The 8890-nt window shown below is 36.5% G+C and overlaps 1 non-coding gene across 1 annotated transcript; it reads left to right on the top strand.

Annotated features, from left to right (window-relative positions):
• The first annotated feature begins 7288 nt into the window (after positions 1-7288).
• Trnav-uac (transfer RNA valine (anticodon UAC)) lies at positions 7289-7361 on the top strand. Its single transcript has one exon. It is a non-coding gene; the product is annotated as a tRNA-Val (tRNA).
• The last annotated feature ends 1529 nt before the right edge of the window (positions 7362-8890 follow it).

Here is an 8890-nt window from a genome sequence, read left to right as displayed (position 1 = left end):
TTTATTTAATAGAAGTCTTCCAGTTCAGGTGAGAATGGAAGCCATGGCGAATCATCTGACTGTTCCAGTTCCGTTAGCTTGGAGATGCTCTTCAGGGATGGATTGAAAAGATAGGAGAAAGTAAAATATTTTCTGCTTACTTGCTTTTTCTACTTCTTCCATTTAACTGTGTATGGTTATTTACAAGTATCCCAACATGATCTTCATCGATAATCTCCAAGTCTTTGAGGCATTCTTTGTCTTCTAAATCTGAATCTAGAAAGTTGTTTGAGTCCTTCCTGTCCAATTGACACCTAGTCCTGTAAATTCTTTATTCATAGTTACATCCTCTTCCTCTGTTTTATTCTTTTTTTTATTCTTTTTTTTATTGTAAACAAATGGGATACATGTTGTTTCTCTGTTTATACATGGAGTAAAGGCATACCATTTGTGTAATCATAAATTTACATAGGGCAATGTTGTTTGATTTATTCTGTTATTTTTCCCTTCCCCCCACCCCTCCAACACCTCTTTTCCCTCTATACAGTCCTTCCTTCCTCCATTCTTGCCACCCTTCCTAACCCTAATCCTAACCCTAACCCTAACACTAACCCCTCCCACCCCCCATTATGTGTCATCATCCACTTATCAGAGAGATCATTCGACCTTTGGTTTTTTGAGATTGGTTTATCTCACTTAGCATGATATTCTCCAATTTCATCCATTTGCCTGCAAATGCCATAATTTTATCATTCTTTATGGCTGAGTAATATTCCATTGTATATACATACCACAGTTCTGTTTTATTCTTAACCCATTATGTCCCATAGTCCATATATAGAAAAACCTATAAAAACTTGAATTGAGCAATTTTAAAGGTATCTTATAAATTTTATAGGCTTTTAAAAAATAGATGTCCTTTATATAAGGTAATGGGACGTCATGGGTTTAATGTAGCCTCTGTGGTCCCCAGCTCCATTACTTCATAGTCTGACCAGTACAATAATTATCAAATGATGTTACTATCTTGAGATTCTTTCACTTCCCCTCCCCTTTCACCATCAAATTCATCTTCCCAAGACACCACTTTGTCTTGGAAAAATACCTCCCTCCTTCAAATTCATCTCCACCTAATTACAACAAAAATGAAACCCTCCAACTCTCTTTATAAATGAAGAAATCTAAATTGAATTATAGTATGTTACTTATCTAGAACCACACCATTTAAAAATGGGAGAACCAGATTTAAATCCAGGCTTCCTGATTCTTAGTCTTGTATGCTCTCTGTTACACATCCTGCCAGGAGCATAATGTCCACACTCTTGAAACTTTATTCTAGGCTCTGACCAATTTAAATCCCATCTGTCATGTCAGTCTTGTCTCAACTCCCATACCCAAATCTGCCAACGCATCATCCCTTAAAGAACCATTCACCCAGTCATTGTACGAAAGTTTATTGGGCACATCATGTGTAAGACATTCTGTTAGATGCTGAGGATACTAACTTTCACTAGCCCGGTGGTGAGCTGTGTGGAAGGTGATACAGGCAAGGCAGGTGGGGGACAAGGCACTGACAATGTTGAAAATCAGGCCAGGACTCTGAGACTGAATTCATTCAACTGGGTGAAGCAGCAGCCAACTTTTGAGTAAGAATGTGAGATGGTGAATCTGGCAAAAAATGCAGAACCCATTAATGTCATCAGGGCTGGGAGCAACCCTGTGGTTTCAAAGAAGGTAACTCATGAGAAGAACAAAGCCTAAAGATTTTGTTTATTTGTGTGTGTGTGTGTGTGTGTGTGTGTGTGTGTGTGTGTGTGATTAACATGAGTTGCTAATGTTTAAAAATTAAATGTTTTGATTAAAAATGAATACTTTAAAGTTCTCTTTAAATATGGCAAAATAAAACATGCATTCCCATGTGGCAGGAATCTGCAGGGGTTGTTGGGAAGCCAACTAATTTAGGGCATGCTCTTGCTAACCACATTCACCTTGTATGTCACTTGCCTGACACTTGAGTCATCAATACTGAGATTCCTTCACTAGAAGTAGAACTACTGATAGTAAGGAGTGAGTAGAAAAGTATTATTAGAAATATCAATAATGGATTAAGGGGGGAAAAAAGGAGAAATAGTGACATGATTTGCATATGCTTACAATGCCCTTTATGACTCAACTTGAGCCAACTTACAGCTGGTAGTGTTCAATAGATCTTCCCTGCATGAGTGCCCCCTTTACCCTTCATTTCTTTCTGCACTGTTTTCTAATGAATTTCTTATGTCTATTCTTTCCAGATTACTTTCTAGATGGTGTTTCTTTTGCTACTCCATCTAAAAGAAAACTAAAGAAATCAGAGATGAATTGGAATTAAATGTGATATATAAATTATTATGTATATTAGAAGAAATTTTAAGCAAGTATTTGTAGGAAAATAGTTCTGGGGGAAAGGAAATCTTGTTGCTCAAGCCTTGAAACCCAGAGAGAGAGAGAGAGAGAGAGAGAGAGAGAGAGAGACTTAAGTACATATAAAAGTAAAACATATTTTTATGTTAAATGATACTGTACAAAAAAACTGAAAACCAAATGATTCCCTAGGAGAAGATTTTTGTTTTCAGTGCACGTGACAGAAAAAGCATTACTTTTTGTAAACAGAAAAAGCATGTAAAAATTGATAAGAAAAGTGATGAAATATGCATATTTAGAAAACTGACAAGTATCTGTTCACAGAAGAAACCTAACTATTCAATAAACATAAAAAGCTGTTAAATTTTACTTGCAGTCAGGAAAAGGTAAAGTAAAACAATTAAATATCACTTTTCCTCTTCAACTTTCAAAAGTTAAAAAATGTGGCATGGTGCCTAAGTGCTGGTGAGGATCCATGGAATAAAATGCTTTTATTTATTGCTAACAGAACCATAAATTGCTACACCCTTTTGAAGATAATATGGCAATGTGTACTCAAGTATAAATGAACACAAATTTTGGCCCAGAAATTCCTCTTTTAATGATTTTTTGTATAAAATTGAAAGCACTGGTGCATAAAGATATGCTTTTTATAGCCTTGTATGAAAGAATAAAGTATTGGAAACAACTCAAACATATAGCAGGGGAGGAATGGTACCAGAGTCCATTATTCTACCATTAAAATTATGTACATATACACTGGTATGTTACATAATACCAGCTGAGAAATAGAAGTTGAGAGATTTAGATAGATGACAGATAGAATGGTATAAGTACAAAAACAAATGGTAAACTCTATTATGTTCACATAAGTGGAAAATGGTGAACATGGAAAAAATATGGAGGGAAATGTACCTCCTTATTAAAATGGAAGTGGTAAAAATTGGTGGATGGAGGGATGGTATTTCAATTATTTAAAATGTTTCTACCTTTATATATGTTATAAGTATGTACTCCTTTTTAAATAATAAAAATGGAAAAAAATTTTAAAAAGTCACTTTATGCTCTTGCCGTTTCCTTATAAAACAAGTATTTGTTTAGATAGAAATACCTCATCACATTTGCCACCTACACTAAGATTGTTAGTAATTCTTCATATAGTATCACCCCAATATTACCAAACACCTTAACAATACCATTTGGCAGCTCATATAACAAAACAACACGTGCAGAGAGGGCAGCTCCACAGGAGCTATTGATCCCCATGGTGGTCATCCGAAGCCAAGGCTCAACTTGTCACCCAGTCCCTCAGATCCTTCTGTTTGTCTAAGGGCTTCTCAGCACTAATTTTGATGTTGCTGCTGCCAGTCAACCAGAACTGAAGTTTAAATGATACCCATTTATCCAACATAGTATGGCCCAAACAGCATGTATTTGAGTGTGAGTCACGTATTTATTACTGTGTGACCTGAAGCAGGTTAATAAGCTAATATAACCTTTCGTTTCCTATAAAATTGGGCATTATCTTCTTTTTTGTCTGTGTATTTTATTGGTGCATTATAGCTGTACATAATGGTGGGATTTCTTATAACATTATCCATATGTGCACACAATATAACATAATTTGATTAATATCATTCCTCAGTATTTCCCTTCTCCCTAATCTTTGCCGTCCCCTTGGTTCTTTTCCTCTATTCTGCTGATCTCTGTTTGATTTTTAGGAGACACCCCTCCCCACCTTTCTTTTCCTTTTTATTCTCTAGCTTCCACATACAAGAGAAAACATATGACCCTTGAATTTTGAGTTTGGCTTATTTTGCTTAACATAATGTTCTCAAAGTCTATCTATTTTCCTGCAAATGCTATAATTTCATTTTTCTTTATGACTGAATAAAACCCCATTGTGTATATATGCCATCTTTTTTGTTTTTTTAAATGCAATTAACTGTTGATGGACACCTGGGCTGGGTTTCAGTTTGCCTATTGTGAATTGTGCTACTATAAATATGGGTATGCATGTATTACTATATTATTGGGCATTATCTTCTTGATAGTTTCATTATGAAGGATAAGTGAAATCTGATCTCAGCTTTAAGGGTCCTTCTCCATACTTTCTGCCTTTATATTTATACTTATGCTTATATCTAATTAAAGCCTTTGATTTAAAATGCTTACTGTTGTGACTTTGCTCTTATTTATGTTTCATCCTCTATTCATTTTATTTGAATATATAACTGAGTAGAAGATACTGATTTGGTTTGACCTGGGAAACAGTGACTCTAATCTTCTACCCATTTACTCATTATCTCTGAAGCAATGGCACCAGAAATATCTCCAATGATTAATCACCTCTCCCCAAACTCATGGTCCACAATCTATCTTATCAGTTGTCATTTCTCCCCCATTTTGGTCAACTGTCACTCAGAAGTTGTTTTTATATTATGTTCACCTTAAGCATTCTTAGAAGAATCTAGTACAAGTTCCTAAAATACACCATGTATTTTGGGTTACATGGAAGGTACCAAAGTGGAGGTGATCATAAATCCAATACTCAATAGAATCTAGAAAATATCAGGTGCTAGTCCCTGGATTAGATGTTAGGGAATTAACAGAGGCAAGACTGACAAAGTTGCTTCCTTCTGTTGTGTAGTTTTTAGTGAGAGTAGACAGACAAAAACTAGTTAACATTAAGTAAATACATAAATAATGTGATTTTAGTATTAAGTGCTATGAAGAAAACTAGAAAGGGTTTGAAAAAAGAAGAATGTCTTGAAACCAGGAGGTAAAAATTCTGGAGTATGGTCAGGTGAAGTGGTATGCATCTGAAATTTGTGTTATTCAGGAGGTTGAGGCAGAAGGATCACAAGTGCAAGTTCAAGGTCAATTTGGACAATTTAGTAAGGCCCTTTATCAAAATAAAATGAACTGGGGTGGGGGGAGTGTAGCTCAGTAGTGGTGCCTACCACTACTAGATTCAATCCCTAGTACTACAAAACAAAACAAAATACCTTAAATGCGTGGTTAAATTAGAGGTCTAAAAAAAAAGACAAGGTCAGCAAGATTAGGAGTAGTAATGAGATCTCAGGTGATTGAAGGTCACAGCAAGATAGAGTGACATAGACCAAATGCAAAGGAAAGGCTACCCTCAGTTTCTCTTTTAGCTTCTATCTGGGAAGAAATTTCTTTCAGAATCTGGGCCAACAGGTTGATTAGAGTGAGAAAAATAGCTGTTTCTAATTAAAGAAAAAGTACAGGAAGAACAGGATTTTCTTTCCAAATTGTTACTCTGTATTTGGCAGGTTTTCATAATTTCCTTAATTTCAAAGAAAGTAGATTAAAGGTCAGATATGATCATTGAACAAAAGTTAAAAAAAAAAAATCCCTTCTTCTGTGGTGTCACAATGAAGCCCCTTACAAATTCTTCACAGGTTACGGACTCCAGCACAATGCTTAGGCAGATGATTAAACTACAGCAACAAATTAGGTGCAATTAAATGTTTTCAACTCTCCCACATACCTGAAACTAAAGCTGTGAAAAAAGGGTGTATCTCAGGTAATTAATTGCCAAGAAATATTTAATAACCTTTCCTCTGCTACATTTAACATGAGGCATGAGTGCTTGGTTCCAACTTAATCATGAAGTTCCCTGGAGCCACGGGCATGTTACTGCAGCACACTAAAGGAAAAACCCCAAACGCAGAGCTTATTTAATTTGCAACTCTTGCCACACCACTTCACAACTGAATTCTTTATCCTTTGGGCACACATAATATAACCACATGCACTGTAGTAACATCCACTTTATAGGCAGAACTTTCATCTACCCACAGTTTCCTCTTCTTTGTAAAACCGTTTGGCTGACTGTCTCACAATGACAGTAACTGAGCTTCTCTCTTTGTAGCCTCTTTGTAGTCAAGGACCCTACTGAATTCAGAACGAGATTGTTTTATGCATCATTTGGCTCTAATAACAGAGCAGAAACCCCTTTAATGTTAATATTCTCTGGAGAAGGACATTGTTTTAAAAGTGCAGATACTACTTGACAGCATGGAGTGATGTCCTAATACACTCATCCTTAGTTGAAAATACCATGAGTAGAAAATGCATTCGATACACCTAATATCATAACTTAGCTATGCTTTTGTGTGTGTGTGCCTATGTCTGTGTGTCTTTTTGCTTTGTTTTTTGGTGGTGCTGGGGAATCCAACACAGGACCTCACAATGCTAAGCACACATTCTACCTGAGTTACAGCTCCAGCCCAAGCCAAACCTACCTTTAACATCCTCAGAACACTTATATTAGTCTACAGTGGGCCCAAATCATCTAATACAAAGTCTATTATATAATGGAGTGTTGAACACCTCGTGTAATTTACTAAATACTGTACTGACTTGAAAACATAGCATGGGTGTGCTTTTGCATCATCGTAAAGTTGAAGAAGATTCATGACAAGGAAGGGACTATCTGTATTGACTGCTGAGAAACAAAGATATCAGGCAACTTTTAAAATGTGTGATGCACTGCGCCAGCCCCCTCCCCCCAGGGCCTTTCCATCTTTGAGCATATTTACAACAGAAGGTAATGAGTGAAAGTCTATCTTCGAAAAAGTTATCCAAAAATGTAACAGATGGGATGGTGGATAAATGTCAATTACTGTTGTCAAAATTTGCAAAGGCAGATCTCATTGGCTTTAATTTCCTTTGCTAGATGACAGTGGAAATGGGTGTGATAATTGCATTTGAGGAAGTGTTTGCTGAGCCAATTGGGTTGGGGCTGAAAGTTCTGCTGGGAGGGGTTTACATGACCAATATCTGACAGAAAGAAGGGTAATGTCCAGTTTCAAAGAAAACTTTTATAGTTGAATTTTTTTTCCAGACCTAAATTAAAAATATATATATGTTGTGGGCTGGGGATATAGCTCAGCTGGTAGAGTGCTTGCCTTACAAGCACAAGGCCCTGAGTTCGATCCCCAGTACTGCCAAAAAAAAAAAAAAAATATATATATATATATGTTATTTTATTATATATATATTATATATATGTTGTTTTAAAAACTGGGGTGGGGGAGGGGAATATTTATTTTGTGCCTTAAGATAAATTGGGTTTCTCCATCTTACAGCATTTGTGTTTAACTCGGAGAGCTATTTGTTAACTATTTGACTTGGAAATAAAGCAAATACATTCAGATTGTATATATTTTATACCACCACAGCTGTTTAGAATGTGAAAAATTCACATACTTCTCTAGTGTTTTGTTTTATACTCCATTTGCCAGTTTTTCAGACTCTTTATTTCTTAAACCTGCTGTTTTCCTAGCTTGTACACACTTCCTGAGACCCCTCCCCTGTGTTCCAACACAAATCTCCACTGGAGACATAGATTTATCATTTGCTTTCACCTGATTGCCCTCAGGACCACCCTGTTGTGGGTTTTTTGGTTTTTTGTTTGTTTGTTTTCCCCTGATGTTGGCCAGAGACTGATTTTTGTATTTGAAAATACTTCAGCCATGAAGAGCTGAGTTCTCCAGACGAGATACCCTTTCTCATTTCTCCAAAAGAATGTCTGGGTAAGTTCAGGGGGAATGATCACTAGCTCAGAGCAGAGTATTCTGGAATGCTGACTTGCCATCAATATTCATTTCCCAGGGCAATGGGACAATTGTTTGTGTTTGTGGGGAAAGGTGAGCTCTGCCGGTCAGCATTTAAAACTTCAGTGAAGTGCCCACGAAAAGGCACGTAAGGGAGGGTTATTTGTAAGAGGGCAGGCCTGTTCTTTGTTATTAAGACTTGAAATATTCTTGAACTCTTGGCTTCTCCGAAGAAACCCAATCCATGGGGGTAGAAGGACAAACTCCCTGGAGATTTGGAGGGTTCTCAACAGATACAATTTCAGAACTTGCGATTTTGCATTGACCAGCCAGCAGTCATGTTGACTTTATTTCACGCTTGGGCTGGCCCCTCCTCTAGGGTCATTGATTCCAAAATCCTGATTGGTTTATAATTTACCAGGGAATTTCAAATTTGGCTGGTTTGGAATAAGACCCAGAAATTTATAATACAAATACAATATAAAAACAAAACAGAGCAAAAAATAAATCCCCAGGTGACCACAATGCATCTCACAGCCAGATTGACAAGGCCATCACTCTTGGAACACTAACCAGCTTGTTTTGGAACTGAACCTTGACCTTAGCCTCATTAGCACCACTCTCTGGATTCTGCAGCTAACTGGTTGCATTTGGGAATATGTGACCTTGTCTCTGATCTTGCTAGAGGGCGTCAATGTGAGGAAAAAAAAAAAAAAAAAACCTTAACATTATTTGCTAGCATAGCTAGATGGCTAGATGTGTGATTTTAATATTGCCCTTTAGTTCCCCCTATCCAATTTCAAAAAGTGTTTTAATCTTCAAGAGAATTATCTACATTTTAGTAGAGGAAAAAAGATATACCTAGTTAAAAAAAAAAAAAAAATCAGTGCAATAGTCATCTCCCTAAAGCCTCCTCAGTGAGA

The sequence above is a fragment of the Sciurus carolinensis genome, chromosome 4 (assembly GCF_902686445.1).
Source record: "Sciurus carolinensis chromosome 4, mSciCar1.2, whole genome shotgun sequence".
NCBI lineage: Eukaryota > Metazoa > Chordata > Mammalia > Rodentia > Sciuridae > Sciurus > Sciurus carolinensis.
Note: the sequence above shows the minus strand (reverse complement) of the source record. Positions and strands in the feature narration are given on the sequence as shown.